Source organism: Crassostrea angulata, chromosome 6, assembly GCF_025612915.1.
Source record: "Crassostrea angulata isolate pt1a10 chromosome 6, ASM2561291v2, whole genome shotgun sequence".
Lineage (NCBI taxonomy): Eukaryota > Metazoa > Mollusca > Bivalvia > Ostreida > Ostreidae > Magallana > Magallana angulata.
The window spans coordinates 49781404-49798229 of record NC_069116.1 but is presented as its reverse complement, the minus strand read 5'-3'; positions in this window follow the sequence as shown (position 1 = coordinate 49798229).

Sequence of the window (16826 nt, the reverse complement as noted above, 5' to 3'; positions counted from 1 at the left end):
TTTAAATGGCGTCACAGTGATTATAGCACGCACTTATCACTTGTCGGATGAAATATTTGAAACATTAAATCTCCATTAAACATTATCAATTTTAAACGGTTTACCTTTTTCAAATGTAAAAATAAGTACACTGTAATACTAGTAAATGCCCTTTGGGCTTCATAGGATTTGATCACATGACCATAACTGTACACTTCCGTTCCTACACTGTGCATACGGTATATTCGGTTTTATAGAAGGAATCGTAGAATCAGTGGATCGGTATATAAAGTTCCTTCCGTGATTTTGTCTTAAAGTTTTTTACTTAATCTTTATAAGACACCTTAAACGTTTAGATAAAGTTCCTTCCATGATCTTGACTTAAGGTTTTTGACTCCATCTTTATCAGACATATAAAACACTTAGATAGAGTTCCTTCCATGATCTTGTCTTAAAATTTTCGACTTCATCTCTATTAGACAATTTAAACATTCAAATAAAGTTTCTATAAAGTATCTGAAGAAACAGAGAGAGAGAGAGAGAGAGAGAGAGAGAGAGAGAGAGAGAGAGAGAGAGAGAGAGAGAGAGAGAGAGAGAGAGGAGAGAGAGAGAGGGGAGGGAGAGAGAGAGAGATTTCATTTGTAATTCACTGATATGTTATCGTTTACAGTAATGCACATTGTAGCAGAATCCAAGGAAGCAGTTTCAGTCCACGTACTACACATGTCAATCAAATCAGCCCGCGAGCTGCACCGAAGAAAATAGAAAAATGTTTGACATTAAAGTATTTTATAATGTTTTAATGTATACTAGGATTCTTACACACTCTGTGTGTGAAAGTTTATTTGTTTACATACTACGTTGTTTAAGCAGAAAACTACACGTGTAAAACCCGTCTCTCTCTCTCTCTCTCTCTCTCTCTCTCTCTCTCTCTCTCTCTCTCTCTCTCTCTGAGTGTAGATTTGGGTGCGAACAATATTTTGAAACAAACATGAACAGATCCAATTTGTTTTTAACATCTTTCAAGTCCAGTTCAATCATTACCATTTCCATTTCTTTTTCATCCAATGATATTTTTTAATTGAGATTGCTTATCAAACTTTCAGAAAGTCGAAGACCCCCTCCCCCTTTTCCCCTAACTTCTTCGAGTTCATTGTTCATGCATTTAAAATTAAGACTTGTTATCAGAAAGATTATGAAAGCTTTTGCTTCCTGTACTTTAGTGAATAACCAATGGAAGCCGTAAGGTACTTGTATAATTTACATGTGACTGACTCACTACACCTTGGAATAGTGTCTCGATCAAATCAACAGAAATTTTCTTGATTAGAAAAGATGCAATGTGGCATAATGCATCAGAAGTATATACTTGTAAGTCATATAGGCGAAAATATATACAATTTTGTATTTTTAACACTTATGATTTCAAAAGTTCAATGAAATTGAAATGAAACGCATGCAAATTTAAACTTGTTATCTGCGGTTCACAAGCCCGAAACTCATGCACAGATACCGGTATGTTTTACAACACAGGTAGACTTAAAATTTCGAAGTCTTGCTAAAAATGGAACAGTTTTCAGCATACATTTCATGATATATATGTTTAAGTCACATACATAAGTTATATACCATTGGATTTGATAAATTCAAGGCTTTTTAAAATGTTTGATGCTGTGTATATTTGAAACACGGCAAATTTCGGCCAATAACGTCCCCTGTTCTTTAGATGTTTGGTCTAAGAAACGTCTCTTAAGTTTCAATTCTTCAGAAACTAAGGCTGTTTATTTTGATAATAAACGTAATACAGTAACCCCTACGTTAAAATTTCAAGGATGCGATTTGGAATTCGTATCCACCCAATGGCATATATTTTCTGAGGACCTTTCCTGGTCATCTTATATAAATTCTATTATTATTATTAGCAAATGCTCAAAAGAAATTGGGATTAATGAAAAAACTTTAAGAATTTAAACTTATTAACAGAAAATCACTGTCACTACTATATACTTTATTTATAAATCCCCAGTTACAATTTGAATCTGATGTATGGGGAGGATGTTCTATCACAGCTGATTCTGACAAATTAGAAAAAAATACAATTGATTGCAGCAAGAATTGTTACAGGTTTACCTATTTTTGCTTCTCAGGAATCTTTATTCCTTGAAACTGGGTGGGAAATGCTTTATAGTAGAAGGAAAATACCCAGGCTAAAAACAATGTACATGTATAAGATTGACCGAAACATTTTACCCAGTTATGTAATGGATATTTTTCCCCAAAAAAAAAAATTAGCGCGCTACAGTATCAAACTATACTACCAGAAATGCACAGAATTACTCTATACAAAAATGTCATTTGGAACTGTATAAATTTTTGTTTGTTCGTATTGTTGTTAATCAATGGAATATTTTTTTTATGCGCTTTCAACGGATGTCTGTGAAAGTGACTCTGTCCGCATTTTTAAAGAAAAAAAAATGCATGTTTCTGTTCAAAATGAAAATATACTTACTAGATATATACTTACTTACTATATAACTAGACCTAATTTTTTTAACATATGGAGATACACATTTGGATATTATTCATACTAAACATTGTCACAACTGTGCACTAACTAATTATTAATTTCGATGTAATATTATTAACAGTCCACACTGTTCATATGGCAAGTTCGAGGATACTACTTGATTTTATAAATAACTAAACGAAGTTTGGTGTGGGTTGGTAAACTCTGATAATCAAATGAGAGACCTGGAAAATTAACATGCTTGGATGAAAATCTCACTTGCGGTCAGATCTTTTGCCTATCTGGCAATCTGTGTTAACACGTGTAGTAATACATACTTTCGTGACTGAGCGGAGAAAACTTTGGTACACCGAAGTCGAATGTAAGCCAAGGTATTTTAAATAAGTCTCAATAAAATTTTATTATTTTCAGGATTTTTCTCTCTTTCTGAAATTGCAGTTTTTAATTGCATTAACACATGCCGAGAATATGATTCCATCGCTTATTTCCAAAATCATTTTGGAAAAAGAGATGAAATCAGTTTAAACGACAGCTGATGTGATCAAGGAACATATTCTAAATAAAGGTTTCGAGACACCTAATAAAGCAAAACTTGTTAAATTTTAGGGGTAATGAATTAACACAATGTCATATTGGTGTGTGGATATATATATATATATATATATATATATATATATATATATATATATATATATATATATATATATATATATATATATATATATATATATATATATATATATGTCATTCCTGACAATGTAGCAAAAAAAAGTATTTTTTGTAATTTTTGTGAATGAACGCGTACCGCATAAATTGTATATAGTAAAAATTCATGCACGGAGAGCTAAAAGTTGCAGATTTATTCGACCTTCTCTAGTACATGTAGCTTTGTAGTGAAGCATAAAATAAATAATCCATTTACTGTTGCATACACCTTTGTGACCATACGTACACTATTTCGGAATATATTTTAACTGAAAGTAAAATAAAATCCAATAAAATATCTGTAAAATTAAAGAAATGGAATGTATTGATTATGTTACATCGAAGTCGAGTTATGAATTACTTAGCTATCATCTATTAACACCAGCAATTAAGAAATTAATATGTACATGTACTTGTACCTATATACATGATTTACAGACTGTGGACAAAAGTATCGGAACGATTTACGACATCTGAAATATATAATATATTATTATTATATCTGAATGTTTAGCTCCAACAGGATCAAATAAAAGCCTAAAAAATATTTTCACTGCCTGCTATCTTTTTAAAAAAAAACCCAAATAAACTTATCTTGCTAATGCGAGATCTGTTTATTGCAATTTATATTACACGGGGTAAATACATTTATTTACTTATATCAGTTATTTCTTTGCAAAAAAAAATATACATACCTTCGACTTATAGGCCTACTTACACGAGTATAAAAAAATCAGCTGTAAACCTCAATGGATTGCCAACCGAATTTTTTTTATCAGAATTAGTGTCTCATGCTTATTGTAAAACGTACATTGACTTTAACAAATGATGTTTTCCATTATCTAGTAACACATCATATAAATAAGGACGGTATATTTCAAAACGACGAATCAATACACAGTAATGTCATTCTATACATACTTTTTTAGACCACTGATAAACATTTGTTTACATAGGCCAGTAGTGCCCAGTACAGTACACATGATTCAATTGATTAGTGTAACAGGTACTATAATTTTTTTTTGTGTAAAAAGTGCGCAGTATTTTCTTCATAATATTAACTACATTTTGTAAAGACTTTTCATTCATGAATTGTTCATATTACGTTCAAAACATACCTGAACGTAGAGATGCAGCACTTCAGAGGTCCTAAAGTGATGACGTAATACGCAGTTTAAAAACAAGAGGCCCATGGGCCACATCGCTCACCTGAGAAACAATAGGTATGATAAAATCAGCTTAATGGAGTCATAATACAAACTATCAAGACAATGCACAATAAAACATAATACATACTTTGTATCTATACTAGCTGAGGATGCTTTCACACAATTTTCAGCTTTCCTGGCTGATTAGTTTCTGAGAAGAAGATTTTTAAAGATTTACTCTATATATTCCTATGTAAAACTTTAACACCCCCCCCCCCAATGTGGCGCCACCCTACCCCCGGGGGTCATGAATTTCATAACTTTGAATCTACACTACCTGAGGATGCTTCCACACAAGTTTCAGCTTTCCTGGCTTTCTGGCTCTTGTGAAGAAGATTTTTGAAAATTTCTTGAAAATTTTCATAAATTCCTAATTATCTCCCCTTGAAAACGGGTGTGGCCCTTACTTTTCAAAACTTTGAATCCCCTTTGCCTAAGGATGATTTGTGCCAAGTTTGGATGAAATTGGCCCAGTAGTTCTTGAGAAGATGTTGAAAATGTGAAAAGTTTACGGACAGACGGACGACAGACAAAATGTGATCAGAATAGCTCACCTGAGCTTTCAGCTCAGGTGAGCTAACAAGGAAGGATCGGCATGAAATATCACTGGTCAGCTCTGTCTATATAATATACGCAACATGCGGTGAACTACATTAAAACAATAAAATGCTTTCTTTGGTGATTCATTTGTGATATGAAGGTAGTGACATTGCAGAAAAAATACATAACCCGCGTTAGCGGGTTATGTTATTTTTTTTCTGCAATGATCGCTACCTTCATAACCCGTATGAATCATCAAAGAAAACATTTTATTGTTTATATCAACATCTCTCTTTTAACAAATCAATAAATTGATTATGAGGAGTAAGCAAAATTCACTAAATTGCTGTTGATGTGCATTAGTACGTTAGCTAAATGAAACAGCCAAATCGTCTCCTGTGAGACTTTGAGTCTGACATCATCATGATTTTTTCATGCAGTCCGTGATGTTTTGTAAGTCGCTGTAGGTTTTGACCAATCGATAAACAGGGCGTGTCAATTTCAGACCTGTCAATTTCCTCTCAAGTTTCAGCCGCTGTATTTTTCGACCAATCGATAAACGGGGCATGTACATTTCAGCCTGGCCCCGAGGTTATAAAACTTTCTTGAGTACGATCTCGTACTCCAAATCGTACTCTGTGCTCCAAATCATACTCGTACTCAAGGTATCGAGGTTATAAAACTTTTTCATATTCATACTCGTACCCCGGCTGAGTACAAAACGGCGATTTTCTGAGTAAGCTTTGAAGCTTTCTCAAAGTCGTACACAAGACATTTAATCTAAATAAAATGCAGTGCAAACATATAATATTGTTCATATTGTAACGTTGCTGTATTATATGCTATAATTTAATCATATATACATGTATATGAATTAAAATGAAAACTTTTTACCACTTTATTAATGACATATCTACATGTAGATATAATGGAGGTGAATTTAAGAGTAAGGGCGAACTGCAACCAAGATTATCAAAATAACTTTTAGATAGTTTGCTTCATTAATTAATGTACATATACATGTAAATCTACGTACAAAATACTATCGTTGAATAGCTCGACTTTTTAAGAATTCTGTTTTCAGTCAAATACGACCCATACACCCCATCATTTAAAACAAAGAAATCAATGTATATGTATCGTAAGTCAATCAGATGTAATTGCTGGGTCCCTTTTTTGATTATAGTGAAGATGTAGGTTAGACATTAAACATTACAAAGGATGGGGGATGCATAAAAGTCTAACACTTTCTATTACTTAATTATTAATCAATTATCATTTATGTTGCATGCCACAAAACTTGGAAAGGGAAACATTTTATAGAATAAGCGGTAAATCAGTGGCGGAGTAAAGGAGGTCGCACCCCCCCCCCCCCCAGCCCTAAAAAAATTGTCCAAATAAAGTTAAATCATACTCCTTCTGGCAAAGGAAATGTACAACTTGCAAGTCTTAATTATCTTTTTTTTTTAACTTGGGGGATTTCTCTACATTAGACTGATTTCAATGGTGCAATATGAAGAAAACGCGTGTGTTCAATGGTGTAACTAAAAAACCCCAGAAAAAAAAATTTGGTTACGCTGCCCTTGTGTTCAAATATGACCAGTCACCTATATACCCACCTTTAAGTAATTGGTTATACTAACTAGTGTTTTAACGACTCTTCCATTGTTATTATAATATAAGCTGATATATATAGTAATCTTTTATTAAAACTTCATTAATTTACATTTTCCCATTGAACATTTTTAAACTGATTAATTTACAGTCATTCGAAAAATAATAAAATAAAAGGATATGTTTCTTGGATTTCTACAAGACAGAGGGATTTGATGACTGTAGTTCTTAAATCTACAAACCTTTAAAAACTTTAAAAAATTTTATTACTTTAAGTATACCGGTAATCACGAGAAGAAATATCTCAAACGTCTATTTGAATATCAAAGAAATTTTACCATGGAACATCACCTACCTTACGATCTTTATTATTTATTTCAAATTAAAACATCGAGAGCATAGACATGTCTAAGTATACGTAAGGTAAAATGCATTGTTTGGCTTAACATTTGATAAGAAACGCTCGAATATAAGAATGATGGGTCCCGGTGACCCCATAGTCTTAAGTATTATATTAGTATCTTTCTACAAATGAATATTTAAAAATAAAATTTGGTGTTATGACATCAAATTTTATTCTTAAATACACAGTTATGGAAAAACATTAAGTATGATCGACCTATATATTCTGCTTGAGAATTCGGGTAATTAACAGTTAATTAAAGCTTGTTTATGTAAAAAAAAGATAACACTTTAATTAATAATAACCCGCATGATAGAAGCTAGAATTTATGAGAGAGAGAGAGAGAGAGAGAGAGAGAGAGAGAGAGAGAGAGAGAGAGAGAGAGAGAGAGAGAGAGAGAGAGAGAGAGAGAGAGATGAAGGGGATTATTGTTATTCTATGCAATCGATTGAAAAATAAATGTACTACTTGTGATAAAATAGCTTCTTCGCATTTTCATGTGAGAGATTTTTCTCAATATAGCTTAGCTGTGGGAATATTCATCTCTTAAATTGTTTTATTTCATTAGCAAGTTACTATTTAGATAAAGTAACCAAATATTTATGTCAAATGCATCAAAATTAACACATGTATTTCGAATTTTAAAGATGAATAGGAAAAGGCTTGCTCAAAAAAATCAAATGACGTTACTTAAGATTAAAAATGACACAGTACGTGTATGTATAAATTCTAAACACACATTTTCAAGCCTTGACTAAGTGAGAAAAACTTGAACCGTCAATAAAACCCCACAAAAAGGGTTACAGCAACTTTAGTACACAGTTTCCTTGAACACGTTGTTTCGGTTTAACGTTGTCCTCATATTGGAAATTTCAAAAATATTTCAATTAGTGAATTTTCTTAAACTCTCGTGCACATTCCCAAAAATATTGAAATGAGAAACTTTACGTGTGTACTTGGCTTTTGGCATATGTTCATTGATGCAATTCCAACCCCAACCCCCACCCCAACCCTTCAAGATAATAGATTTTTTTTTCTCACAAGAATTAAGGCAAATATAGTATCTTGCAATTTAATTGGAATATCCATATAATTTCCTTAGTGTATACTTTCTGAGTGTGAAAATAAACGGATCTTCTCAGTATTTTTGTGATTTTCTCAAGTATATGTTTCTATTTTTTAATTAAACTCTTCCCTGATTTTCCTAATACAGGAACTGTTCACTTAATATCTTAAGAGATATCCACTTTGGGGCAGGAAAACTTAAGATATATCGAACTAAATTATATGTTGAAATACTCTCTTCATATCCGTGTAAATTCTTATTCTTTCTGTTATATTCATATCGTTCCTTACAACATAATTATACTTAATCATCACATGCATGAATCACTATCTGAGTCTCATGAGAGAGAGAGAGAGAGAGAGAGAGAGAGAGAGATTTGACATAAACACAATTTGTTGATAATTTTACCAATTACACTGGATTTATCGTCTCTGTTGCTCAAAAATTCATAAGTTATAGATGCAGACACATCTCCATGCTTGCAGATTGAGAAGGTAATATGTACATGTAAATAATGTGTTACATTTTGTTAATAAATAATTAATCTGAATACATGTACAGTTTGCCTACACTCTAAAAAAAGTTTTACTTAGTAATCATTTTTTACTTAAAATCATATCAATAAGTAATAGGTAATTACTTAACATTTACTTAAAAATTTAAAACAATTACTGAACTTCACGTCAATTACTAAATAAAAATATTTTACTTACATTTACTTAATGTGTAGAAATGTTTTACTAAGTAATTCCTTTTTACTGATTATTGTTATGAAAAAAAGGGACAATCATTTACTAAAAACAAAACATGATTTACTAAGTAATTCCTTTACTGATACTTGTTATGATAAGGAACAATCATATACTTAACATGATTTACTAAGTTATTCCTTTACTGATATTTGTTATGATAAAGAACTATCATATACTTAGAGCAAAAAAAGACTTACTATATAAGTATATTATGAGAGAGAGAGAGAGAGAGAGAGAGAGAAAGAGAGAGAGAGAGAGAGTTTGCACACAGACAGGTTGGGCAATACAATAGGAAATTTGAAAGTGACTAGCTTTTCAGAAATGGCATATATCTCCTTTGCTTTCAAAAAGGTATAATTGTGTCTAAACCGCTTGATGTTGAATCATGAAGATTGAAGAATTTTTCGTATGCTGTTCAGTGTTTGTTTGTACTTTCACTTTTGTTTCAATGTTACGCTACGCGCGCGCTGATTGGTCGATCAATAGCTAGCCGCCAATTTTCACATTTGATGCTGCCATGTTGTCTGCCATCACCGAGATGGTAAAATGAATGAAAATAAGGGATTAGGCTGTGCACAAGGTAAAAGAATGATTGTCAATGGAGTGTTTACTTTTGGAATATCTACGGCTAAACAGAGGACGAATATAAGTGAATGAATCGAGTCTCAACACCCAAGGCCACTGCATGTACCATCTCATGCATGATCATGAGCACGTTTTTGAAAAAGTAAGTGAAGTAATGAAAATATATTCGTTGAATGGCAGTTTAAACAGTTTTTGGAATATAAAACGAAAGACGGTGATCTTTTATAATGAGTTTAACAGTTTAAGGCCGTCCCTATGACAATAGACCAATCCACACTTTACAAAAGTTATCTCCCTTGGCCGCCATCTTTGGGGGAAAACCCATATATTTCTCACAGTAGCCTTTGTAGTTTAGAGGATTGTAACTTCGTCATTTGACATTAGAAATCGGTTTCCTTTGTGAATTTTGATTGCCCCAAGTTGGGGCAAACCACACATGAAAGGAATAAATTAAATCCTAAGAGATTTCTTCACAGGACGCCCAAATATTTGGTTGCATAAAGAAGGGAAAAGTTGTTTTTTCCCTTTTGATCTTTGGGTTGACCCCGCAAAGGGGAACAACTTTTGCAAGGCGTGGATTGGACTATGCCGGGTGTCGAATCAAGCAAAAAGCTCGTTATTGACATCGTTGTGATGCATGAAAAAATAATTTGAATTCAAAATTTATTTAAACAACGCCAAATTTAGATAATTATCATTACATAGTGTATAAGTACATTTTATATGACTTACATTTTTATTACTTAAATTAAAGAATTCATGTTCTACTCGCATAGTCAGAGTTAGTATTGCAAATTTGTAACTATATACTGATATAGAATAATAGATGGAGTAAGTATGATAAATAATAGGCTAACTTGTTTTTCTTAGAAACTGCTTTAAATTTGAAAAAAAAAATGTGCTTATATGAAATCCATTTATCTTCCCAATAGGTGTCTGCCCTGGTGACCGGGTTACACAGACCTAAAGAAAACCATGCATGAACAACTAACTCACTGATTTTATGATCAAATTATGCAAACAAAAAAGAGTGAAAACAGAATCTGTGTAAGACTGCGCAGAAAAGCATATAAAGAACAGTGCTGAAGTCTGACCATTCCATTGTGGACATTATTGTGATATTCGGCTATTTGTGTGATATTGTTTATGTGTTAAATTAAATCGGAGAGCACATACAAGAGGCTGTCATTAAAAAGACATCAAGAATGCCTTAAAGATTGCCGTGATTAATTGTAATATGACCAGTGACCTTGCAAGGCTTAATTGAGAACTATATGGTTTGAACTTCGCTCATTGTGAACTTTTGTCCAAGTCCATCTGTGCATGCATGTTGTGATCAAACTGCATTCAAGTTTATCAATCTGCAGCAACAAATTATCACCGTTACTGTTTTCTCTCAAGTGCACATTTGTTGTAACTCCAAGCTAGTCAAATTAGCAACCTTGTACACATAACATTTTGTTAGCCAGTTTATTTATATATGTGTTATGGTATTACAGATTTATTGATTTACACAGTTGTCTGGTGGTTTTTTTCCCTAAAAATTTCTTAGTTCACAGTTATCAGCGAGTGCAAGGAAACAGAATTTTAGGCGTTCAATTTTTAAAAACAATGTGATATATTATTTGGAGAATAATATGTCTACAACAAGTAAAAAACAAATGGGTAAACCATATTGGTATGGAATAAGTAAATTATTTAGATAAAATAAGTATTGCTATTACTTAATGAGAGAATATTTTAAAATAAATGAATTTGATTACTTGAAATGAGAATTGAGTAAACAAATAACAAGTATTTATATACATTTTAGTAGTTGCAAAAAAAGGAAAAAGTGAGTAATAAATTTGTCTACTACAAGTAATTAAATTACCTATAACAAACCATATTAGATAAACTAATGAAAATAAATAAATTTGATTACTTGAAATGAGAATTATATTGAGTAAATAAAAAACATATTTATATACATTTTAGTAATTGCAAAAAAGTAAATAGTCTACTACAAGTAATTAAATTACTTATAACAAAATGATTTTGATTACTGAAAATAAGTATTAAATTGAGTAAATAAATAACCAATAACTAATATATACATTTAAGTAATTGCAGAACTGATGAGTAAAATAAATCATAAGTAATTGTATTAGTGGTATTTACTAACTACGATTCCAATTACTAAACGAGATTGCCTTTTACTTGCTATTCTGACTAATTGTATTACTTAATATTTATAGTTTTTCTTAATTCAAATTCTTATTTTAAAAATGTATAGTAAAACTTTTTTTAGAGTGTACATGCCAGGACTATTTACATGAATTACCGTTCTCTGTCTTTCTTCAGAGACGTAAAAATTCATCGATCGGCTTTTGGAGCATACTCCAAATAGTACTCAGCGGAGAACGTACTCCAAAACTTTTATAACCTCGGTTTTTAAAGTCGTACTCAGTGGAGCACATACTCGGAGTACGGAGTATGAGTATGAGTACGAGTATGAAAAAAGTTTTATAACCTCGGGGCCTGGCTTTTTCTATAGAGCTATGAATTAATTATAAGTTTTTGTAAGAAATAGAGAAAATAATACTTGGTAGATGTAAATATATCATGATATATAGCACCGTTTTATTGATTTCCGAATTTGTAAGGCATGAATGAGCTTTACTTTTAATAGGCAAATTATACTTCCGAATAATATTCCTACGCATATGTACATGTGGGAAAAAACGTGATGTGAATCATTATGTATGTAGCTCTATAAATGTTTTATTTTAAGGGTAAACGGATAAGAGTACCGTTTTAGTAATCTACATCTAATTAAACATTTAAATAAGTTTGTCATTGCATAGTAAATAAAATAGTGCAAGGCGCAATGCGTGCGCAAATAGTTAAATTTGCCGGATGCCTTACATGGACACAACTGTGATTGGCCAAAGCCGATCACAAAAATCATTAATTTAAAAAATCAATATTTCGGTAATATTTCTTCCTCATTTGGTTTTGTATTTTCCTCCATCTGGGATCTGAATGTCCTTGTTTTGCATATTTTTATCATTTTAAATTGAATGAGATTTTTCCCGGTTATAATTCCATTTTGTTTAAAGCTGATTTTTAACTGGTTATTTATTTTTGGGAGTTGATTTTAATCAACTCTCCTATGCACAAATCATCGCCGCTGACAAGACTTAGTTCTTGAAAAAATAGAAAAATTCGATGTAACGAATGCTGAAGCATTGTTTTTCAAGGAAACTTATCTATAAACGCTTTGAAAATAGTCAGCTTTTATATAATACGAACAATTTAGATATTTTTGTCGGAGATTAACGGAGACAGCCGCTTGTCTGGTTGATCGAGACTAGAGTTCGATATCAATAGTGCGTGGATCCATACGATTTTTAGAATTGTTTCGATTTGAATACATAGTTTGAAATCTATCTTTAAATATTACACAACATGATTCATATGAAGTTTCTCGAAATTCTTGTCGGAAAAGTCTAAAAATTCAATTCATATAATAAAAAAGTGCGTAATTCAAATACAGACTAGATACTTATTGCCATGCAAGATAAGTTTATTTTAAAATAAATGATAATCGATAAAATCAACTCCCCTAAGTACTTCAGTACTTTGATTTTACTTATTTTCGCCGGTATAGCCCTATGTTAAGATAATCTGATATTGTTGAATAGGGAGGCATTGCCCTAACACGTGTTCTCAGATCATTTTTTTTTTAAAAATGAAAGATTTGAGGTAATTACACTAATTTCATACATAAAAGATGTATAATTTTCATAAGTCAGGGAGATAATTTAAAGACATGAATATTAATGAAAAAAGTGTCACGTGAAAGTTCATAAATGAAGAGAACTTTTTTCCCCCATATATGCATTTTGCTTACTTACTCGATATTCATAAATACTTAAGGTTTCATTCAATCATAAAAGACAACATCTGAACACCAACTGGCGGTTTTGGTCACGGCTTATTTATTGATATTGAACATGCATTTTAACAACCGACCTGCCACCCAATTGGTGAGCAGGTACATGCCTGTACAATCAATCAATCAATCAATCAATCATCACATCAACAATCAATTGTTCATTCAATAAATATAAATCCATCACATCAGCAATAGGACTGTTCAATCAAACAATCCATAAATAATCAATCAATCAAATTGTCTGATCAATCAATATAAATCAATGACATTAACAATAGGATTATTGAATCAATCAGTCTATAATCAATCAATATATCAATCAATATCAATCGTCATTGTCAATTGATGAATAAAGTCAATGAATAATCAATGGATTAAATAGTGGATAAACAGCGCTTTGCTTAAAGCGGGTTAATGGCTAGGATAGGTAGGCCCTGGGAGCAGTTGACCACCTATTCCCAAGCTTTGAGCAGGCCCTGGGAACAGTTACCTATATCAAAGACCTTAGAAACCCTGCCATGATGCAAATTCCTCCATACAAACAGCTTAGCTAAGGTGTTTGTCCGCCACACGATGCACAACCCAAATCCCTTTGAAAGGGCGATCACAGGGAAGAGGGCAAGTTTAAGGGTAAGCCATGACCAGAAATTGGGAATAGGGGGGAGGGATACAGGGGCAACTGGGAGCATGGACCATAGACAGGTTTTTACTAAATCAGAAAAGCAATAAACGTTAGATCAACATGCATTGCATGTAATAAACAGTATTGATCTGTTGGGATATTAACTCAATGTAAGCTAAACATGTTTAAAATTGGTTAATAGATATTTATAAAATTTTGTCAAAATCCATGAAGCCATAAAGGTTAAATGGATGTAATGTTAAGAAAACATTGTAGCAAGTCAGCTAGAAGACTATTGGATGTAAATGATTGGGTTTATGTACTATCTCATACCAATTGTTATTCAGTGTATTCAAGCTCAAAGGCATAAAGACCCTTTGTATTGCATCCATCACATGTTACAGAGAAGGGTCGATTATAGGTGTGCATAAATCATGACTTGTAAATGTGTATGTGGTAGAATTGGAGTTAGCAATGGTTAATACAACCATAATCTGAAATAAAGGTTGTTTCGTGGCTTTAAGGTGGCTCGCTACACCTTGAAATAGATTCTAAGATTAGCAGAAAATTACATGATTATAATATATATTATGTTGTAAGAAATATATAAGCCAAATAGGTTAAATAATGTGCAATTTGGATGTAAAAATATATTTTCAAAAAATAATAATCCGTAAACATTAACAAAAATCCCAAGCGGAGTTGAACTCAAAATATGCAGTTCACAAGCCTAGAACTTAAACCACCACCTAACCAATAAGTTATTGGATTGATAAGTTTAACAAACATTTGAATAACCATCTTACGACAGTGTCTTGAGAAGCACTCTAGGTGAGTGATGAACCTTAAAATGTTGTCCCCAAGCAAGTAGACTAAATTTGTAATTGAAATTATGTAACTTAAATGAGATAGAGTGTTAGAGATGAAGTATAAATATACTGCGGTCAGGTATAATGTGATACTTGTAGTTATTAAAGTCATTGGCCTTCGCAGGTGGACATGCACGAACAAATTCGTTAAAACTTGTGTCAAATAGCTGAATCCACCTGGCTGGGTGGAGAAGTAGTTGCCTTACCAACTTGATTATTTGTGTAAATCAGGAGTTATTGTACTGTGGTACATGATTTAAGCTTCAAATTCCAAAGCTTTAAAGTCCTTGCAATGAGATACATAATGTGATGTTTTTACTCGCAAGAAACAAGGTTTATAAGCTTGAAGATGAGTCGAGATGAACAAGTAGGTTGTAAATAAAGGAATACTTTAATTATTGCATGTTTGAAGTGCCGCAATAAGTCTGTAGGTGACAGAAGAAAAGCATCTTATGGGTAATGAGTGATGTTTGAGAAGTTCATAAGATCAATGCAACATAGTTGCCAGGATTTGAGATGATGATAGGATATGTCTTACAAATTCGCGGTCTGAAAAAATGTAAATACCGTATCTAAATAAATCTCGCTAGTCAACGATAGTTACGATCCACTCTGCTACAGTCTCTCTCTCTCTCTCTCTCTCTCTCTCTCTCTCTCTCTCTCTCTCTCTCTCTCTCTCTCTCTCTCTCTCTCTCTCTCTCTCTCTCTCTCTCTCTCTCTCCATACGAACATTTAAAGAAAGATGGTTTTGAATTTATTGCCAAACTTCCACTGTTTAGTCTATAAATGTATTATTTAAAATATATTTTATAAAAATACTATGAAAAAACAAATTCAACGGTCATAGCAAAAGCGTGAAACTAAGCTCTCTTGACGCTCATGTGATCTAATTCTTTGATCAAAATCAAGTGAATGAACACTTTGGAGTTATTGTGCTTTAATTATTCATTTGAAGATAGTTACATGTCAGTTTTCAGTATTGTAAAATAAGTGGTTAACACGCTCCCATACCCTGACTCCCATATTACTTGACAACACTGCAAATAATGAATGACAGGATTTGCATTAAATAATAAAAAAAAATATTAAAGAAACTAATCCCCAGATCATCACATCAAATATTCCTGCAAATATGCACATCTATATGTTTGTCGAAGCAACAATATTCAAACAGGCAAAGTTTACAGAAAAATTTAGGAATTAGAAAGCCCTTGTAATATGGACATCTTCACAGTGTGTCCCTATACATACAGCGAACTGTACTACAAGATTCCTAAGTTTAAAACGACATAAAATTACCAAAAATTAAAGAATCAGAATTTCTGATAAAATAGGCGTCTAAATATTGTGCCATAACAGCAAGTTTTTTGAAATTCGCAGCATTGGTTTCAGAAGAGTTACGTTGACGAACTGTTCAGTACTAGTTTCAATAAATGGACAACACTAATTCAAGCTCAAAACGATTAAATTCCAAGAAAAATAATATAATCAGAATTTCCCTTTTAACTTTCCCATCTAATAAATAAATATATTGTGTCCTTGTGTTGGATATATAAGAAAATAAACACGGATCCAGTGTTTGTACATTTATCATGGTTAAAGTTATCCTTTTTTGCAAAAATATGAACTGGGTTTTTTTGTATCTTGGTCAAACAAAATTGAGAGTTTATTTTAAATATTTTTAAAGCTGTTTTTCTTGTGTTCAATCCCTTACTTGCAAGATATTCTTTGTTTGCTTTGTTTGCTTTGTAAAACAAAATGTGTAAAAACATATTTTTTTAATATCTTTAAATCTGATTTTCTTGTGTTAAATTTTTAAATATTATTTCCATGTGTTAAGGTAGTCCTATACTCGGCACTAAATGGGCTCAATCATTAAAAGTTTAGCTTTAAATGATAGATATACATTCTAGCAATACATATACAAAAGAAAATATGTATGTTTACATGCTAGTTTGTTTGTTATCACCTCTCAGACGGGTGTACCCCCTTGCGAAAATTATTGACAATGGTGAA